We start from the raw sequence: 22,003 nt of genomic DNA, 5'->3' as shown, positions 1-22,003 counted from the left end.
AAACTCCATGCCCCACTGATCTGCACCCTAGGGAGAGAGGCTTCAGGCTGACCCACCTACCACAACGATAGCTGATGTGCGGAATAGATGGCAGGTAGGGCAACCATGTAGATGAGTTTCCATGAGGATGCTGGGAAACGTGGGTGGTGGGAGGGTGTGTATGCAGGTGGAAGGGTTAATGACATAGCATGTGTGGAAAGCATGATATATTTTGGGAAGTTGGGAGAGGAGTGATAGAAACACCATGCAACTGATATAAGTATTTTACCCAGTGAATATCAAGTGTATTGGCTTCTGAGCTGGAAAATTTTAGGAAGCCGCTTGTTAAAATTTTGGCAGCATATAAATGGTTTTAAGATGACCACCTGATAAAGGAACAAAGCTGCTCGCAGAATACACCTCCAGCCTATCAAAAGTTAAAATGCAGTAGAAAACTAACCAGATAAAATAAAAGATGTGCTAAATGAATATATTTCCTTTGTGCCAAATCTAAATATCTGTAAGCACCAGACCTCTATTATACCTCAATTTTTGGAATGAAGCAATCATTCAAAAGAATGAAGTTTGTATGCTTTTAATCTCCAGTAATATTTATAGTAAATATTTATACAGCATAGTGCTTAAATGATGCAAAACACTGGGCAAATTTGTACTCATAAAACCCCTCTAAAGCAGCTAAATTGGTATCATTCCCATTTTACAGCTGGGAAACTGTGTTTCAGTGACTTGCCCTAAGGCCAAAAGGGGAATTGCCATAGAAAGCAATTCAATAGGGCTCTCCAGCAATTGCTGTAAAAAAATCCAGTAGAATTTAATACGCTACTGCCAACCCCAAAAGTTCAAAACTCATGAGTCAGACACCATCCTCCCCGCAAAATAATGAGATTTTATTAAAGACTGTAGTGTGATTTTTGTGTGTGCCCTGTCTTCATTTTTGAACTCCTGCCCATCTGGCTGTGTGAGAGAGAGACAATTAGCGTTGCCAGCTCTCCCAAATTTATTGATTAAGGGGATTTCAGCCCGCACTGCAGGAGCTCTTGCTGGCTACTTGATCATGTGGCGCTTCCAGCTGCTCACCAAACCCCAGAATTCTCATTAATTCTGTGTCCTTCCAACCCCATATCTGCCTGTCCCCCATCCCAGCTTTTAATTATGAACCTCACAGCCCCTCTCCCAACTCAGTTCTGTCCTTCCTAGCCCCACCTCTGCTCCCTGTGCAGCTCCTGAGGTCTTTTCATTGCCAGCATCTGAGGCTAGGGGGGATGGGCAGCTGCTGAAGCAGTCACTTCTCCCCCTTCCCAGGCTTGGGGCAGGCTGCAGCTCCAAATACTCTTCACACACCCTCCTGCTTCCCAGGTCTAGTTGTGGGGATGGGGAGAGATGCTAACCCTTTGTTAACATGAGAGCTGCCCTGCACTCTTTCTTCTCCCTTCCCTCCCGTGAGGGTGGCGGCGGCTTCTCCCTCTGCCTCCTCTACCCCAAAAAATCTTCTCAGCTCCTGGAGGGGAGGGGAGGGGGGGGAGAGGTGAGGAGAGCTGTGCCTGCCTTCAGCTACAGCCCTGATTAGGGAAGGAAGCCAATCAGAGGGAATTTTCCCCCAGTCCAGACTGAAATTTAGAAAAGATGCATAGATTCCAGGGGCATTGGGGTTATCTAGGGTGAGCTCCTGTACCACACAGGCCAGAGAACTTCCCCAGAATAATTACTACAACGTATCTCTTAGAAAAACATTCACTCTTGTTTGAAAATGGTCAGTGATGGAGAATCTACCAAGACCCTTGGTAAATTGTGCCACTGGTTAATTACTCTCGCTGTCAAAAATGTACGCCTTATTTCCAATCTGAAGTTGTCTAGCTTCAACTTCCGGCCCTTGTATCAAGTTATACCTTTCTCTGCTAGATTGAAGAGCTCATTATTAAATATTTTTTAACCATTTATGTATTTACAGACTGTAATTGTTGCCCCTTAATCTTCTCTTTGTTAAGCTAAATAGATTGAGCTCCTTGAGACTATGTCTATAAGGCTTTAATTCAGGATTGGGCAAACTTTTTGGCCCGAGGGCCACATCTCGGTATGGAAATTGTATGGCAGGCCATGAATGCTCACAAAATTGGGGCTTGGAGGGCAGGAGAGCTCCAGCTGGGGGTGCGGGCTCTGGAGTGGGGCTGGGGATGAGGGGTTGGGGCTGCCAGAGGGTGCTGGGTCCGAGGGGTTCAGAGGGCGGGAGGGGGATCAGAGTGGGGCAGGAGGTTGGGTCACAGGAGAGGCTCGGGGGGCAGGCTCCAGGCGGTGGTTACCTCAAGCAGCTCCCAGAAACAGCAGCATGTCCCCACTCCGACTCCTACGCGGAGCTGTGGCCAGGCAGCTCTGCGCGCTGCCCTGTCCACAAGTGCCGCCCCTGCAGCTCCCATTGGCTGCGGTTCCTGGCCAATGGGAGCTGCGTGGGACAGGCAGCGCTTGGAGCAGGGGCAGCATGCGGAGCCCTCTGGCTGACCCTATGCATATGAGCCAGAGAGGGGACATACCCCTGCTTCTGGGAGCTGTGCGGAGTGGGACAAGTCCCCGGCTGGAGCGCCAGAGCGGGGCAAGCCCTGGACCCCACTGCTTGGTGGGAGCTCAAGGGCCGGATTAAAACGTCTGGAGGGCCAGTTGTGGCCACCAGGCCGTAGTTTGCCCGCCACCACTTTAATCACTTTTGTGGCTCTTCTCTGAATCCTCTTAATTTATCAACATCCTTCTTGAATTGTGGGTGCCAGCAGCCATTGCACAAGTGCCAAATAGAGAGGTAAAATAACTTCTCTACTCCTGCTTGAGATTCCCCTGTCTATGCATCCAAGGATCACATTAGCCCTTTTGACCACAGCATCACACTGGGAGCTCATGTTCTGCTGATTATCTACCACAACCCCATAAGCTTTTGCAGAGTCACTGCTTTCCAGTGATAGTGTCCCCCATCCTCTAAGTATGGTCAAGATTCTTTGTTTCTAGATGTATAGACTTACATTTAGCTATATTAAAACATATATTGTTTGCTTGAGCCCAATTTACCAAATGATCCAGTTCGGTCTGAATCTGTGACCTGTCCTCTTCATTTTTTACCACTTCCACAATTTTTGTGTCATCTGCAAACTTCATTAGTGATGATTTTTTTATTTTCTTCCAGGTCATTAATAAAATATTAAATGGCCGCAGGCCAAGAACCGAGGCGGATTCCACTAGAAACACATCTGTTAGATGATGATTCGTTGTATACAGTTACATTGTGAGACATATCCGTTAGTCAATTTTAAAATCTATTTAATGTGTGCCTTGTTAATTTTATACAATTCTAGTTTTTAATGAAAATGTCATGTGGTACCAAATCAAATGCCCCACAGATATCTACACATATTATATCAACACTGTTACCTTTATCAGCCAAACTTGTAATTCATCTAAAAAAGGTACCACGTTAGTTTGACAGGATCTATTTTCCATAAAATCATGTTGATTGGCATTCATTATATTACTGTCATTTAATTCTTTATTAAGCAAGTTGTGTATCAGCTGCTCAATTATCTTGCCTAGGTTCAAGGTCAGACTGAGAGACCTATAATTACTTGGGTCATCCCATTTCCCCTTTTTAAATATTGGCACAACACTAGCCTTCTTCCAATCTTCCCTGGTGTTCCAAGACTTACTGGAAAAAAAGCAACATTAACAGTCCAGCAAGCACCTTAGCCAGTTCTTTTAAAACTATTGGATGCAAGTTATAACTTTAGTAGCAGCTAGCAACAGAGAGTCCTGTGGCACCTTTAAGACTAACAGATGTATTGGAGCATAAGCTTTCGTGGGTGAATGCCCACTTCATCGGATACATGTAATGGAAATTTCCAGGGGCAGGTATAAATATGCTGGCAAGAATCAGTCTGGATTCTTTAGTAGCAACTGTTTATCATCCTCCTAAAATACTAGTAGAATGGAAAGCGTGCTATCCTAAGATATGACTACATGATCTGTTTTTTCCTCCAAATACATCATAAAAATATTTATTGAACACTTCTGCCTATTCTGCATTATTATTGATAATTCTACCATTTCCAGCTAGTAATGGACCACTATGACCAATATGATTGGAGGGTATGGAACTTCTCCGGTAGGGAGAGCCTGACTCCAGCCCTAGCCAAAATCACATCACTGGCATAACTGGGAGAGTTGGCAACACTGTGAAAAGCAGCATGACAACCCTTCTATAGAGTTTTCAACTTATTCTGTAGAAAGCTATTGCAGGAATATAATTTTCTACTCCAATTTGCTGGCTCAAAAAAGCCATAGAAAGATTGTGATTACTTTCCATAATAGTGGTAAAGCACAGTGAGACACTGATCTTCTGGGTATTACTGTAATACAAATAAATAGTACTACTACTACTGAGAAGATCCCAGTTCAAGTCCTATATTCAGTCTACTAGATAAAAACTACCTCTCTGCCAGACCAAGCTAGGTCTACAAGGCCCCAATCCTGCAGAGGACTGTTGACTTCAACACAGCTCAGTGTAGGCACAATAGTCTGCTCGCATTGTAAATTTCAAGATCGGGGCCTTAGTTATTAAGTTAATTCTGTGTTTTGATCCCATGGGCTTTCTTGTGTCTAAAGCACAGTGAAACTACTATTGGGTTCTTACATCAGGATAAGTTTGCTGTCTATTATAATTTATTGCCTCATTTGGGGAGATGGCATAGCAGATTAGTGTTATAATACACACATCTTTATTTCCCTGTCTGAATGATGTCGTGTTTCTATAAAATTCCTGTAAAACTACCCTAGGCAATAAAATGTTTTTTGTTTTTTTTTTACTTGAGTGTGACTTTCCATAAATGCACTCTCCGATTTCTTCTTTTCTATATGCTTGCAGTTTCCCTTCTTTTTATGTAAGGTCTCTCCCTATCAACCCAATAGGTGGCAGTATTGCTCAGGTATTTTCTTCTTCAATGTCTCAGTACATCATCAGTGGACTGGAATGGGAGAAGTTTGACATTCTTTTATTCATGGTATAAAATCTTGGCACATATGGCTAACGTGGTCATAGATATTGGTTACATGCCAGAGAACACTTACTGAACACAAAGAGCATGAAACAGGCCAGCTGGCTGGGGAAACGTTGTCATCCTCAACACATAGATCAGGGAGAGTTGCAACAGAATTTTTGGAGAGGGTTGGAATTTACAGTGTTACTCATTGCTATAACTACATACTGGGTCTGCGCTAGTAAGAGCGCCCACCCTTCCAATCTTAATCTCTTCCATGTCCTCAATCCTTTCATTCACAGTTCTTAAAAACGCTTCAAGTTCTAGGTCAACTTGTACTGTTATATTGGACAACGTGGTATTGTCCTGTCATTTATTCCCATAAATTGTTGGCATTGAAAAGGGTAAAACTGAAACTTTCATTGGTATAAATCTTTGTATAGCAGAATCTCTCAAGTTCACACTGGGACACTCATTGCTGATTACCAGCTACTGCAAATGAATGGCCTGATCCAATGTGGCCCAGAGCAGGCATCACTAGCAGTGGAGGGCACATGCAGAACCTCTCAGGAGACTTTCTGCACCTCACACAATTTGTGCTTTATGTTTGCTAATGCTTTATAGTAAAGTACATTAGTAAATGTAGGCAGTATATTAATAATACAAGACATCACTGCCTCTGTTTGATTAACCTTTGCTGGTAAGTGGTGAAATCACAGAGTTGATGACGGTTTAGTTGAAGGGGAGTCGGGGTGGCTGTTAATTTGAAATTATTGAGTTTGTAAACAAGCAGATGGGAAGCAAGTGGAGTTCTACTATACTTATTAAGGGGTAGAGCAGTGTTTCCCAAACTTGGGATGCCGCTTGTGTAGGGAAAGCCCCTGGCGGGCCGGGCCGGTTTGTTTACCTGCCACGCCACAGGTCCGGCCAATCACGGCTCCCACTGGCCGCGGTTCGCTGCTCCAGGCCAAAAGGAGCTGCTGGAAGCGGCGCGGGCCAAGGGACGTACTGGCCGCCGCTTCCAGCAGCTCCTATTGGCCTGGAGCAGCGAACCACGCCACTGGGAGCCGCGATCGGCCGAACCTGTGGACGCGGCAGGTAAACAAACCGGCCCGGCCCGCCAGGGGCTTTCCCTACACAAGCGGCATCCCAAGTTTGGGAAACACTGGGGTAGAGAGTTCTTTTAGACTGCTTCCGAGCACATAGGCTACATGTCTACTGCTACCATCATTTGTGGGACCCATTCCCAGTTCTGGTGAGTGGTGGATAGTGTATGCAGGATGTAGCAATGGATCTGCCTGCCTCCTCCTTGCCACTTGTAGGCACTGTGCCATCCCTGAGGGATAGGGAAGGAGCAGCCCTTGCACTCCCCAGAACATAGAGACTGCAATACTACCTGCCCATTGCAAGAGTGGGGGGGCATGGATCACGTTGTACTCCCCGTCAGTACCCAGCCCAAGCCGGGGAAGCTAGTGATCTAACCAGAGGCCCACATTTGGTGATGAATCCTGGTCGCGTGCCACCTTAGGTGCCTTGCGCATACACTAAGAAGAATTGCAAGAGCTGCGCAATGGTGGCCCTTTAACGAGAATCTGTCGTTGTGCTTTGCTGAGGAATATTTTTTTAGGTGAGGGCTCAGTTCAGTCTACCTAAGCTTTTATAAAGTTACATAAGCATCTGCCTGTGGCAAACCAGAGCATTTCATTCAGTTCCAATAAACAAAGCCCAGCAAAATAAGGCAACTCGTTAAAAAAAAAAGCAGATACTTCTATAAAATTAATATTGCAGGATGCTTGTCTCAATAAGAACAAAAATAAAATAATTCTGTTAACTTGGGCCGAGATCTCCTCCTTTGCTTCTCTATCTACTGACCAGAAACTCACTCCCTGGTTCAGCTGTTGTGTACTGCTGAGGCAGAGCAAAGTAGCTGGAAAGCTGCCAAAGGACCTAATTCTTCTTCAGCATGTGCCCAATTTAAAGCACACGAGTAGTCTAATTTAAGTCTAGTGGCACTACGTGTGTTTAAAGTTATGACAGTACTTAAGTACCTGGCTGAATTAAGGCCCTAAATGGGCAGCTGAACATTCCTCTTGCATAGGAGAAATCCTCAAGGGGGGATAAACTGACAACAAAGTAAGAAAAAGCACAATCTGAGCACTTCTAAGGGTGCAGCACTCAACTCACAGCCCAAGGGGAAGAGTGTGCTAAAGCAGCTTTAAGCCACCTCTGTGATCTCCTGACCCTGGACTGCTCTGAAGCTTAGAGAGGCCTCCCTGCATAATGTAGACAACCCTGGGGGCTTGGCTATGTTCCAGCAGCCTGCCCCGGGGATGCCCTATAACCTGGGATGATGCCTACAGTCTCTTATGGCCCTGTCCCAACACAAACCCTATGCCAGGGCCTGTGAGGGGGATTCTCAGAGCCTGCACTGGGTAATTCCTCCTTCACCCAGAACTGGGGCTTCTAGGGCCCTTTACACCACCCCGGCCCTTTTACAAGTAGCGCTGGAGCAAGTGTTACTCAACAAAATATTCCCAATCTGGCCCCATTTTCTATCCTAGATACCCTCCCAGCACAGCAGGCCCCTTCTCTGGCTCTGTCAAACCTTTGGCCTTAGCCAGGTGACATCCATGTGGGATTTAGCTGGTATCCAAAAGTTAAAGAATTAATATTGGAAAGTGAAAGTTTGTTTAAAATGCCATGACCTTGAAAAAGCAGCAGCTAGCTGGGCTCAATAAGGATGATTATGTCTTTCTCAAGCTGTAGTCCTGACAAAAATCTGTGCAGGTGTAGTCCTCGCTCCTCCCACCTCCCTCCTGTCCGCAACAATCAGCTGGCTTGCAACGTTCAAGGGGCAGGAGGGAGGTGGGAGGAGCGAGGACTCGGCCCGCAGGCTCCCCCCTCCCTCTCCTGCCTCCTGCCCACGGCAGTCAGCTGGTTTGCGGCATTCGGGCGGCAGGGGAGGGAGGGGGAGCCTGAGCGTCGAGTCCTCGCTCCTCCCCCCTCCCCCCTGAACACCGCAGGCCAGCTGATTGCCGCGGGCAGGAGGCGGGGGGAAGAGGGGGAAGGCGCTGATCCGTGGGGTCTGCCGGTGGGCGGGAGGCGCTGTGTGTGGGGGCGTAGGGGAGCTGATAGGGGAGCTGCCAGCTGTGGACAAAGCAGGCAGCCAAACGACGTTATAGCGAAGCATTGCACAACTTTAAATGGAGCATGTTCTGTAACTGAGCAGGGTCGTAAGCGAGAGGATGTTAAGAGGGGAGTTACTGTACATAAAAACCACTGATTCATTTTCATAGCCCTTTCTTGTTGCATGCATTACAGGGGGCTTACATTTCTAGCATTGATTTGGCTGGAGCTTTTCCTGTCAGCTTAAGAAATACTGCTTTCAAGAGAGGCCTGGTGGGCTCAGGACCATGCCATCACACAAGCAGTTGAGGCATGGAATCCACCCCTGCCTGCTTCACCCAAGTGAAGTGACCCCATGACATAATGTCCTACTCCAACATTGACTTTCTGCATTATCATGTTTTACAAGTAACATAAGGTACATTACTTTGTCCATAATACATGGATTACAATGCATTTAACACCCTGCAAGCCGTGTTTTAGAGTGCTGTACATTATGTTAATTGTAAAACACAACAATGCATAAAATTCTGCAGTAACATTGTCGGTGCAGCTTTCCATAAAACACATGCTGTTGAGATTTTCTATTCGCACATAACATTCTCTCTCTGGTAAGTGTGATGTCCCCAAACACACAGTCACAGCTCCCTGTCAGCTGTGTCTGTGAGGCTGAAAGATAACGGAAAACCATCTCCATTAGCCAGGCTCCTTGTTCAGTTAGATTCCAGTCCACCAAAGCCCTTAAGCACATGCATAACTTTAGGTACCCAAGTAGTCCCACTGACATCAGTTAACAAGGGATCCTTAGTCTTGGCAGGTTAGTGCCACTGATGTTCCTGTATCAGATTACATTATGGTATATTTGGGTGAACCAGGGCAGTGGGTATGGCATTTTCTGTCCCTGCATGACAGAGCTACAAACCAGCTTTTTCAAATTTATGTGCTTAATTTTAGGCACCTAACTAAGGGTATGTCTACAGTGCAGCTGAGAGGTGTGATTCCCAGCCGGGATAGAGAGACTTGCGGATAGAGAAACTTGCACTTGCTATGCTGGAGCAAGCACACTAAACATAGTAGTGTGGCTGCAGAGGTGGTGTCTTGGGCTCGCCGCCGGGACTCAGACCCAGGGGTTTGGGCAGGCTTTGAAGCAAGGGCTACTCTTGTTTTTCTTCCACTGCTCATTTTGTAGTTTAACAATAACCCTGCTTTAGGGTTTTATTCACAGCTGAAGCCTCCTTAAATGCTACCCCATATCTCAAATCACATACACTCAACTCAGTACAGGATCAAAAAGCAAACCAACTAACCATCACCACCTCAAAAAACAAAAACAAAACAAACATCCCCACCCAAACCGCTCATGTTTTTTATTTAATATGGTCTAACTGCATGTTTGGCCATTTGTTTTTAAGACAGAATGTCTGCAGCAGAACGGCAGCACCAACATTTCTGCTGAGCTTTTTTCTTCCAGTGGTTCTTTCACTGGGTACGTAAGGCTTTGGCACTCTCAGGACCGAGGCAGTTGCTTTGCTCTGCTCTGTCTCCTCAAGACCTGTATCTCATGCATATGCTCATCCCTCTGTCCAATGTCAATTTGATCATTATTTATAGGATTACCACCAAAAAAATTCTTGAGCTGCTGGAATGCATTTTTTCCTTCCTAATTGGATTATTATTATGTTGGTTATTTTGTTTTTTTCCTTGTCTGGCTTTCCTCATGCTCCCTCTTCATGTCTTCCCTCCTGCAGATCCCTTTGCTTTTCCCCTTTGGTTTCCTCTCAGTAAGTCAGTCTGACTTCAGTGCCACAGTAATGTGAAAGGCACTTATTTGATACTAAAGTACAGAGAGAGAGAGACACTAGAGCTGATGAGAGGCTGACGTCTGTAGTTTTTTTTGTAACTCAGGATTCTGAAGACACTGAACATATAAGCCTTCCACAATCTGCAGCCCTTTGGCAGCTCCATGCCTTTATACTTAGTCTTTTCTTTCTCTTAAATAGTAATCCAAGGACCTGCACAGAAAGTGTTGAGCAACAGCTATAATTATCCAGTCTCTCATGAGTCCTTTCTTGGTCCATGTGTTCACTTTGCTTTGCACAAACATTCTTCTTATGCCACTCAATGTTTCAAATGAAAAAAAACCCGGGCACAAATGATCTTTTCTTAGGCTGCTAATTTATTTCTCCTCCAACCGTCTATGGCACTTCTAAGTATTTACTCAGTGTCGAGAACATTTCATTGTAGCTTTTGCCTATTTTTGGATTCATTGCATTTAATTGGTCCCTGCCAGTGCACCTGCTGTCTACACTAAGTTGGGGAGAAAAAGAATATATCAGAGGCAATAGCAACCTATAGAATCATGCACAGATATTAGTTTCACCATAGTTAAGGTGGCAGCCAGAGCGTTATAATAAGCCCTATTTTTAGGCACTGAGACATGTAGGCTTAGAAAAATTGGGTTAGCCAGAATAAATGTAGCATTTTTCAGAAGACTATGGAGGTCAGAGAAAATTGGTTAAATGGTTTTTGAGTTACAGGTGATTGCAAATTTACCCTGATTTGAAATTTTAATACGTATCCCATGTTTGTGTCTTTCCAACTCAGAAATGCCGTGTTAGTATTCCTCTTCAGACTATCCACATCACGTAGCTAAATCTCCTTGAAAACCTATGTGCAGGTAAAGGAGAATATTCCAGTCCTGAAAGGACAATGTAAATTAAGCAAAATTATTAAACTTAATTGTAATGATTATAGTGGAACAGTTGGCACTCTGATGGCTGGTTGAACCTTAAAGAGAACATTATGGGCCAGATTTTCAAAATAACTCAGCATGTTGTATGCTGTGTTCCTTTGACCTCAGGCCATAATTGTCACTCTGGGAACTGATGGGCATTGAGGTCTTTTGAAATTCTGATCCTGAGACTGTAAGAGAAGGTTTGTTTGGTTTTTGTTTGTTTGGTTTTGTTTTGCTCAAGTAGGAGAGGTCTATAATTTTGGAGTTTAAGGAACAGGGCTTGAATCCTTTCATTGGAAGTTTGAATGGTTTAGCTAACAACTGTTTGTTTTTGTATAAATAGATTTGTTCCCAAATGTGGGACCCAAATGTTTTTTTTCCCTGCAGAGTTTGAAGGAAATTCCAACTATGTTTGAATGACTGGTAATTAAAAAATTAGTCTGAATATGGAGCCACTCGGTAGCAACTCCATAAGCAAGGGTGTCATCCACTTTCTATGATAAGCTTTATATTCACTCCCCATATAACTTGAAAAAAGTGTTTTCCTAATTAATTTCATAGTACACTGGAGGGGTTTTTGGGTGGGGCTGGGGTGGGGGAAGTCTGAAGGCAACAGGTCAAACCATTTATAAAGATGTTTGCTTAAAAATTACCCATTAAAAGTTTTTTACTCTAAGTGCCTAACTGTTTTGGGTACTTGTGTCTAAAAACACAGCTGCATCTTCAGAATTAATTTTTATTTTTATTTATTTTTGTAAAAATACGTACACAAATCGTTTTTATCATTTGGTATAAAAATATGCACTTTATAAACTCTCTATGGCCCAATGTGTGGTGTATATACAGATCAATGAGAAGCAGATGAACAATGGGATTGCGCCTAAACTCCATAGGGCAGCGTAGGACCTGGGGACTCAAGGAACCCACATTGTAAAATGTAATCCTGATGATTTAGACAAGGGAGATCAATGAGCTTCTGTTTCCCCTGTCTCACAAGGACAAGGGGAAAGACTCAATGAAATTGAAAGGTGTCAGATTTAAAACTGATAAAAGGAAACACTTTTTCATTCAATATGTAATTAGATTGTGGAACTCCTTGCCACAGGATGTCATTGAGACCAAGAATTTAGCAAGATTATATATGGATAACAAGAATGTCCACAGTTATACCAGTTAATGCTGTCACAGGATGAAATGGCCCTTTAAGGGGCTTGGGGCTAAGCCTCACCTATGCCAGGTTTAGCCCATCTCACCAGCTGGAGATGATGAGTATAAGGGTCACGTGACATAGAACCAGGACCTGCACTGTGAGACAATTAGGAAGGCTGTTTTAAGGACAAGTATTGCTTTGAACTTTATGTTTATAAACCATACTCCCAAAAGGGTGGATTACAGTGTAAAGTTTGATTAAATGAAGGGAGGAGGAAACAGCAGTGGTAAGGCCCCACTATACTATCAAAGAGTTTTAAAAGGGATTTAGAAGGGATGTAATCATGGAAAGGGAACTCTGATGCAGGTTGCAGACCTTGGAACTGTCAGCTTTCCTCTCCAAAGCAGCCCACACGCCATAATCAGCTGACTCAACTATGCACTCAAAAGGGACAAGGAGCTACTAAGATGTAATACAGGGCTTAGAATTTCCCTCACAAATATTGTGTTTGCTCAGTGACATGTTAAGCATGGCTATCATGTTTGCTGATGTCTGCCAATTTTGAACCTTTATAGTAATTTCAACTGCTTGGCCGAAAAAGCAAATTTTATTCAAACATTTGCAATTCATTCACAAAGGGATTTGCTATTTCTTTGAAGAGATAAAAGCAGCCTTAGCCTTTGATTCTGCCTCTCAGATGCACCAAGCTGCAGTAGGGAACACAACAGATGTGCGGTTCTGCTCTGTGTTAATATGGAACTTCGCATCTGATTCCTCCGTGCACCCGACTGAAAACTTACCATGAAAGGTCTCGTGGAAAGAGTGCTAGTAGGGCATTCTTGGGGTGACATTGAGCTAAATTCTTTAGGTTCAAAAATAAATTCCAAGCCAAAGCTGTTGAGAAGGTTACACAGTGCTTAAAATGAGAACAATGTGCACGAAACTTAGGCAATGCTTTACTGCAGGTCTGCATGGGAGATTAGCACCCAGAGAATAGAGTAGACAGCTTATAATATTAATACAGCAATAGTATTTTATCCAAGGTACTACTATGGCCTCCACTTCTGCAGCATCTGATCAAATCACAATTTTTAATATATATTATTCTCACAAAACCCCTGTAAGGTAAGGAATTGCTATTATCCCCATTTTACTGTTGGGAAACTGATGCACAGAAAGACTAAGGCCCTGATCCACAAAGCTATTTAGGCACCCAAACCCCAGATGTAGGCACCAAAGTGTCTGGCTTAGGTGCCTAATTTATACTTTGAAGACTCTGCTGTGATTTACAAAACTGCTGCCGAACGCTACAGGCACCTAAAGTCACTCAATGCTTACGTCTTCAGGGTAAAAGTTCCCTGGGCAGCTAATTTTTGCCTCTGGGCACGAGCACTGCTGCCTCCCTCTAGGAGTCTGGATGCCTAAGATCCGGAGTGATTCAAGAATTGGGGGGAAATAGGCAGATGAATGCCTAACTCCTGTGCAGAGCCCCATCCCGTAGGTGTGCTCAGAGGTCACTACTGGATTGGGTCCCATTCAGACTCTTGCTTCAGCAGAAGGAGAAGGAGGAGCCCATCTTATAACTTGTAGCCCAGTAGTTAGAGCATTCACTCAGGATGTAGGAGATCCAGGTTCAATTCCTCCCCCTGCCAGAGGGCAAGAAAGGATTTGAACAGGCTTCTCTCACCGCTCAGGAGAGTGCTCTAACCACTGAGCTCTGGATATTTTGATACTCTGGATATTCCCTCAATCTCTCCTGTTGAAGCTGTTCCATTGTGGATAAATAATGAAAGCACGACTGGAGAAGGGAAACAGGACCCAGGGTCTTCCACCTCCCAGGTGAGTGTACTCACCACTGGACTACACAGTCATTCTCACTCTCTGGCTGGCCCAGTGACTGTTCTGCTGTGGATAAATACTTACATAATCATTGGGCCAGAGAAAGAGAGTGAGTGGATAGGTGGGAGAATGGGTATGACTCTGCAGCTTGGTGATTAGGGCACCCACCTGGGAGGTCAGAGACCTTTGGTCCAGGCTCCCTTCTCCACAGTGGAGCAGTGTCAAAAGGAGAGACTGAGGGAGCCCCATATCAGTATATCCCATAGCCCAGTGGTTAGAGCACTCTCCTGAGAGATATGGGAGACTGCAGTTCAGATCCTTGCTCCCCTCAGGTAGAAGGTGAATTGATCCTGGGTGTCCATCCCAGATGACTGGTCTAACCACTGGGCTGCTGGTCATTTTGTGAGAAGTGAGTCAAGCATATAACTCATTGCCACAAGAAACTGCTTAGGTGCCTAGGCTGCTTGACTCCAGGAGATGGGTTCCTGTTTGTGGATTACAAAGCAGAGATAAGCACCTCCCAATAGCCTGGACTTAAGCACCTATCCCTGTGAGAGGGGCAGGGCTTAGCACACACCCAGTCATCAGCATCTGCCATCGGCTAGCTTAGGCAGCTCCCCACCTAGTGTGTTGGCTTTTGTGGATCACATTCTAGGTACCTATCTCTCCCTATTCATTGTATAAGAAGCCAAGATGCTGTGGTAATAATTGAGCCTACAGCTTTACCCTAAGTTCAACTGTGAAAAGTGAGCGAAAGTTTATAAAGTGTCACAATAGCCTATAACAACAAAAGTTGATGGGACAAGGTGTTAAAGGGAGACAGAGACTGAATTAATCCAAACAAAAAAGCCTACTGATATAACTCAAGAAGTATGTTAAAATCATTCTTGGTAAACAAAAATGGAGGGGGACCAAAATAACCAAATTGGTGTGTCAAAAACTAGGCCTATCTGATGAATGAAATAATGAAGGGATGGGCTATTCCACCCATCACTCCCTTTGGAATCCTTAAAAGAATAGACTGTGGAGAAAAAAAAAATCAAGAAGTAACAGCTGCCTGCCAACAACCACTGTGGTGATCTTTACCGTCATGGCTGCCACCCCCACTGTCTCCTGGGATCTTGGGATCTATCATAACACCATTGGGCCTTTGTTGTCCTCATTCTGATAGATGTCCTAACCAGACTGGGCCAGAGAGAGGGGCCCAGGTGGCATTGCCATCTCCAGCTGCTTGGCTAAATCCCACGCACCACCTGGGATGTGAAACTTTGTCACACACCCCCAACCCCCCTATGTGTCCTTTTCATTCCCCACCTTATTTCTTCTTTTTCCTATTTCTCTCCTTTTTCCTTCTCTCTAATAAGAATCTGGCTTGGCCACCCAAGATTGCATATTTTACAACACTACTGTAAAACTGACTAGAAAGGCAATTTAGGCTATGCCTACATTTAAGGCCATGTAAATCAGTGGCTCTCAACCTTTCCAGACTACCTTTCAGGTGTCTCATTTGTCTTCTGTACCCCCCGGTTTCACCTGACTTAAAAACTAATTGCTTACAAAATCAGACATAAAACCACAAAAGTATCACAGCATACCATTATTGAAAAATTGTTTACTTTCTCATTTTACCATATAATTATAAAATAAATCAATTGGAATATAAATATTGTATTTGCATTTTAGTGTTTAGTATATAGAGCAGTATAAACAAGTCATTGTCTGTTTACAGTGACTTTGCTAGTGTGGTTTTTTTTTTTTTTTTTTTTTTGTAGCCTGTTGTAAAACTAGGCAAATATCTAGATGAGTTGATATAACTACTGGAAGACCTCCATATACCCCCAGGAGTATGCATACCCCTGGCTGAGAACCACTGATGTAGAGTACAGGCATGACATGTATAGCTAAATGCTGCAGTGCAAGGTTTCAGTAGTGGGGAAAGGCTGTGGCAGGATACAAATAGCGGGGAACGGTTCCAGCAGCACGGAACCTGATCCTTTCCCCGCTGCCTCCCCTATCAGAACCTTTCTTTGCAGCAAGGAAAGGCTGTGGCAGCGCAGAGGCAGAGTAGTGGTAAAAATAGCAGTGTAGATGGGGGAATAAGAGATAAGCACAGCTTGGGAAAGTAGACAGCTGTATAGGTTAAGGTGTGCCCTATGCCACTCTACTCTATTCGCCTAAACCATGCCTGACTATCTACACTGCTAGTTATACCCATGCTAGGGGGACCGTGCAGTGTATGTACTCTACAAGCTACCATAAGTATAGATGTACTTTAAAAACAATGTGCTAAACAACCTGATGCTGGTACAAGTTTGCCAGCTCTCAGAGTGGCTGATAAGACCATATGCTATGGCTGTGTTTTTCCAGCAGTAAGGTTGCATGTGAAAATCAACAATTATTACCATCTTTAATGCCATCTAAAAGACTGTCAAATAGCAGGGTGGATTCCTTCTAAAAACTCTTTCCAGCTAAAGGGAAAGGGAACAAGGGATGTTGTTAAAATGAAAGCCTTACTTAATACTTGGCATTTCAAATGCTTTAACTGTGTTTCTTTCTGTTATATAAGTTTAATAAAAGGTTTAAAAAGGATGCTGAATGGCGTGTTTGGTACTAAGCAGGCTGAGGTCTCGGTCTGTCAACACCTGACCCTTGTTTAATGTTGGACCATGAGAGGGTCACATTAACACCTTTGACTCTGTGGGGCCATTTATTCCACCAGAATTAATACAACAGCACCTAACTCAGGCTTTCTGGATCACTGAGTTCTTTCTGTGATTTTCTAGATGTAACAACATGAGCATTGCAACACCCAAGTCCCTTTTGGGAGCCAGGCCTAAGTGACTTGCCCAAGGTCACACAGGAAGTCTGTGGTGGAGCAGGGACTGAAACCCAGGTCTCTCAAGTCCTAGGCTAGTGTCCTAACCACTGGACAATCCTCCTATTAATTTTTGGGGAGTATCATCATTTGTGTTCAAATTAAACAATAAGAAATGTTAAGTTTAAAAAAAAAAAATTCAAGAGAAGTATCAGAGAGCTCAGCTGCTAACAGCTCTTTCTCGTTTACACTAGTTTTCACCAATGCTCATTCAAGTGGCTTAATTCAAAGGCAACTCCAGAATCACCAGCACATCTTCTGATGGGACTTGGACATACCTCCATTGTCTAATGCTTGCATTCTGACTATAACTAATACTGAAAAGGAAAACAGAACAGAGACCAAGTGTGCAGAGAGGGCCTGATGCAAAGTCCTCCAAAGTCAATGGGAGCTTTTCCTTTGATATCAGTGAATGTTGGATCAGGCCCCTAAAGCACAGTATGCTGTGGAAGAGCATACAATTTGGAAAGTACATCTGCTTGAGAAAGAAACTGATGCAAAGATACAACATACAAGCAGAAGATGAGACAATTTTTAAGTGAAATGAATATAGGAAACTAGTTAATTTGAGTATGTTATTACAGCTGATCTGTCATTATCTACTCCAGGGGGAATTCTGTGCCACTGCGCATGCGCAGAATTTATGTCCCCTGCAGATTTATTTGCTTCCACGCAGAAAAATGACTTTTTGATGGGGAAGCAAAGGAAAGCCACAAGAGCAGTCATGTGACCCTCCCCAGCAGTATGTTTTGGGTGGCCAGAGCAGCTAGCAGAGCGATAAATCAATGTGGGGCAGTGGGTGGGACTGGGCAAGACCCGGCTGGTGACTCCTACCCTGTGCCGGGCTCAGCTGCCAGTCCCGGCTAGGCTGGGGAGGATGGGATTTCCTCTTCCCCTGCACAGCATCCAGGGCCAGGTCAGAGCCACCCCCAGATTTCTCCCCCAGCTGCAGAAAGCTCTGCAAACTGTGTGCAGAATTTTTAATTTTTAGTGCAGAATTTTTAATATTTTGGTGCAGAATGCCCTCAGGAGTAATTATCACGCCTGCTGAGCCATGGCCTCTCTGTGCTATATTACATCAGTTTCTTTGTACTCACTTTGAACACTGTGTCAGTTTAAGGTATAGCACTGTCATCCATTAGTCTTGCTGAAGCTGTAGGGCCCAATCCTGTCAGTGCAGTGCCCACAAAACTCCCATTGACATCAATGGGAGTTGTATCCTAGAGTGTTTGTATGATAAGGTCCATAAGGCAAAGAAGGAATAAAAGAGAATGGGGTAAGACAGGGCCACTCACAGAGCCTGTGAAAGGTCTGAAGAATCTCTCTTTGGTTGCTATTTTTTGCTTATTTATGCTGCAGGCCTTCCACATATTTAATTATTAACATGATGAAAAGATTTTGGGGAGCTGTTAGAATTATGTTAATAGAACCAGAGAGATTAAAAAAAAGTCATCTAGTCCTTCCTATCACCATAGGCTTATTTTCAAATGTTTTGTCTAGTCCACTGCTAGAATAACAAACACTAAGAAGTAAGTCTGATCTTGTAGGGATCTGGGTTCGATTCCCTAATCCTGTGTAACCTAGGGCAAACCAGTCTTCTTCTCCCTCAATTTACCATCTGTAAAATGAGGACAATACTAAGTTTCTCAGTGCTTTGTATGTCTTGTCTATTTCAGCTGTAAGCTCTTTTAAGCCAGGGCTGTCTCTTACCATGTCTGTTCAATGCCTAGAACAATGAGCTCCTGACCTTGACCGGAGCCTCCGAGGCCTACTTTATTAGTAATAAATTGTATTGTATATTAGCAATTATTATCTTTATATCTTCCATTTTTTAATGTATCTGTTTGCGACACAAAAGTGTTGTTAGAAACCTATTGGGATGACTGAGAAACTTGCTGTCAGCTAAACGTTACCATTTATTCGAGCTTTTCCTTCCCTAGCTTGTTCTACTTTTCATTTTGTACCCATGAGACACACTGGTATGGGATGGAATCGAACATGTGAGAACTCTAGAATGTTTGCCTCCTCATATTATTATACACATTATAAGAGGCATTTACAATGCAACTGTTTTTTGACTAGGGCCCACACGTCCAAAGCGAGAAGGAAACAGAGCTGTAATTTGCATAACTTTGGGTTCCATTCAAACTAGGTTTTCAATACATTGGAAAGGTAGAATAATTTACTTAGTAAATTCATTTGTGGAACATAAAAATGCTAAAGAAAAAATATACTAGAAACATGGATGTAATGATAGAGCAAATATTGCAAGGTGTCTCTTAGTTTTAATTTGCTTGTTATTTTTCTTCCATTAAATCATCCACACATCACAAATGCATCCTGTAGCAATAAAAAGCTATATTATCTATTATGGAAGAAGCACTATTTTTCTTTTAGAAAATAATTAATTTTATTCTTTTTAAACTAAAGAAGCAGCAGATGGTTCACCCTGAGATGCTCCAAGCTCTTCCTTTTGCAAATCACTGAGCACATATATTTTTCCAGAAGATGACATGACATATCAGCCAATTGTCATTTATATATATTCCACTAGAACCTACAGTTTGAGGCTCCCTAGGTGCAACACAAACATATAACAAAAAGACCGTCTGTAAACCCATTTGAATTAATAGTCATGAGAGCTAGGAGTACGTCACATGCTAGAAATCACCTAGTCTCACCACCACAGGAGCCAAATGCAGGGCAATACACAATACAGGACTCATCTTATACATTAAGGCAGAACTTTGCAAAAGTGGCTGGCGATTTTGCCTGGCTAATTTTGGGTTTTCAACTTGGAACGCCTGAAAGGGGGTTAATTTTCTGAAAATAGGTGATCAACAATTTCTTAAAATCAACCCCCATTCACGTGGCTCAAGCTGAGGAGTCTCAAAAAAGGCAACCAAAATCTGCACTCATTTTTTAAAATCTCAGCTTAATCATACACGCGTCAATAAAACTGGCATAAAAAGGTATGTGTAAGCTAATTCAGTGGCAGAGCAGAATAAAAGTACAGTCACAATCAACAAGGTTTTCTCCTGAAAGGCTAGTGTTGTCCATATAACAACAAAGTAAAGTAAGGTAACATAACCAGAAAGTAAGCAGAAAAACTCTCCCACCTTGTGGTAGAGCCCACTCCTATATGCCATGGGTACAGAACCCTATCTTACCGACCAAGCACTCTTATAACCCAGCCCTGAGCATCTGTGTAAGCGAAGGGAGGAAGCTGAGGTGGACGTAACCCCTTGTTCACTAGGGCCTCTGCACACTGTCACAGCATCGTATCAGGCAGGTGCTATATTGTAGCAGTGCCAATATTCCCATCTCCCACTTGCCAGCTTCCAAGGTTTAAAAAGTTTGGAGAGTCCACATATCAGAGGCAAGATAACCTTCCCCCTCCGAAAGGGCTGTAGAGAATTTGACTATGAAACAGAGAACGTTCTAGCAATAGCTGGGAGCTAGAGAAAGAAAATAGTCCACTTACTGTAGGTGAGCCAGAAGGTTGCCAGAATTGTGCCCTCCTACACACATCAGTGCTAACCTGGGTTCCTAATAAAGAAAGAGGCATTGTGACAAGCATAACTTGCACCACAGATAAAATAATTACTTCTCACTGTCAGCCTGCATTACTTTGGACAAATCCTTAAAACAATACAGTGAGATTGAATAGAGTGCCTGATAGGGAACTGTGAGAAAGCAATTTAGAAATGCAATCATAAAATGGATGGTAGCAGCTGAAGTCTATTCACAGTGAATTACCTTAAATATATTTGCCATTTCTGATTTCTTTCTTCTAATTACATACTTGCCTCAAAGGGATAGTTGTTCCTCTATCAGCTCATTCAAATTAGGTTGGCGGACAACATGCCAAATTGTTATTTAGGTGAGTAAAGACTCCAGGTGCAATAAAATAAAACAAAAAAGGGAAGAAAGAAATAAGACGGCCTAAGCAGCAAAATGAAAAGAAGCACATCAGCACTGTAAGGCTGCCACCACTCCTTATAAACCTCCCCTTATAACCGCTGGTGCCTTAGACAGATTCCTCATGCAGTTGCTCACTAACGCATGAAGAGAGTAATAGCTGTTGCCAACTCTTTTCATATGTTATAATAGCAATACTGGAGACTTGTAAGTAGCAGTAAACACTTTACTGAGCTTGTTGCTGAGAACTGTACAGATCAGCATTGCTAGCTTGCCTGTCTGGCTCCAAGTGTAAGCAATCTGCTTCTGCTGATAAAGCTCACTAGATAATTAGTCCCTCCTCCCCCATACAACACCATAGGTAACTTTGGGCCCTACTCCAAAGTTCCTACTATCAGTATATCTCCCTCTTTTTTAAAAAAAACCTAGATACATACAATTTAATTAAATTTCAATTTTTTTACTTAATTGTATGAACTTAATTTAGCATTCATAATTCTAATCTGAATCCTTAAAGAATCTTAAACAATTAGTTTCTGTATCAAGCAAGGTGTTGGGGTTTTTTTTTAAACCAATCTACCTTTAGCAATAGTAACAGGAGTATCAGTGTCCTATTGTTTTTTTCTTTTCAGTATTCAATCTGACTACTTGAGACTCAATAGACTCAGTAGACTGGGATGGTTTTGCTTATATTTCTGAGTTGGATCTTGAAACAGTTCGTGTTTTTTCCATATTTTCATTCTCCTCCCACACAATTCCTTTAGTGCTCATCAAATCCTTTCTGTTTCTGCTACAGACATCTCCTTCTTCTGTCTCAAGATAAGATCTTGGAGCAGGGGGGTGGTCAAACACCCTTGCAGTTTTCCATGCTCCTTTTTGCCAAATACAAACAGTCTTTCCACTGTCCAGTGATAAAAGCTTTGCACTATTGTCTGAGAAATATTTCTGTGTTGCTTGTCTTGATTTTAGGCTAGGTTGCATGTCTGCTTGTATCATCTTGGGTTGCAACAACTGTGATGAAGTCAGCAATCTGGTCCTTAGATATTTTCCCAAAACGAGTTCAGCAGGCGATCCTAAATCTCCCATAGGTGTATTCCGATAGTCCAGCAGGCCAACGTAGGGATATGCGTTGTTATCCAGGCTAGATGTTTTAAGAATCCTTATTAGTTTGAACTTCTCTCTCAGCCATTCCATGTGATTGTGGGAACAACTGACTTGACGTTTTGTGAACAAAGACCCACTGCTTTGCAAAAGTTTTAATCTGTGGAGCAAAATCATGGCCCATTGTCATTAATGAGATTTTTCAGGTATGTCAGACCTTGCAAGTATAGACTTGCCTTGTCTGATGACAG

The sequence above is a fragment of the Emys orbicularis genome, chromosome 3 (assembly GCF_028017835.1).
Source record: "Emys orbicularis isolate rEmyOrb1 chromosome 3, rEmyOrb1.hap1, whole genome shotgun sequence".
Taxonomy (NCBI): Eukaryota; Metazoa; Chordata; order Testudines; family Emydidae; genus Emys; species Emys orbicularis.
Note: the sequence above shows the minus strand (reverse complement) of the source record.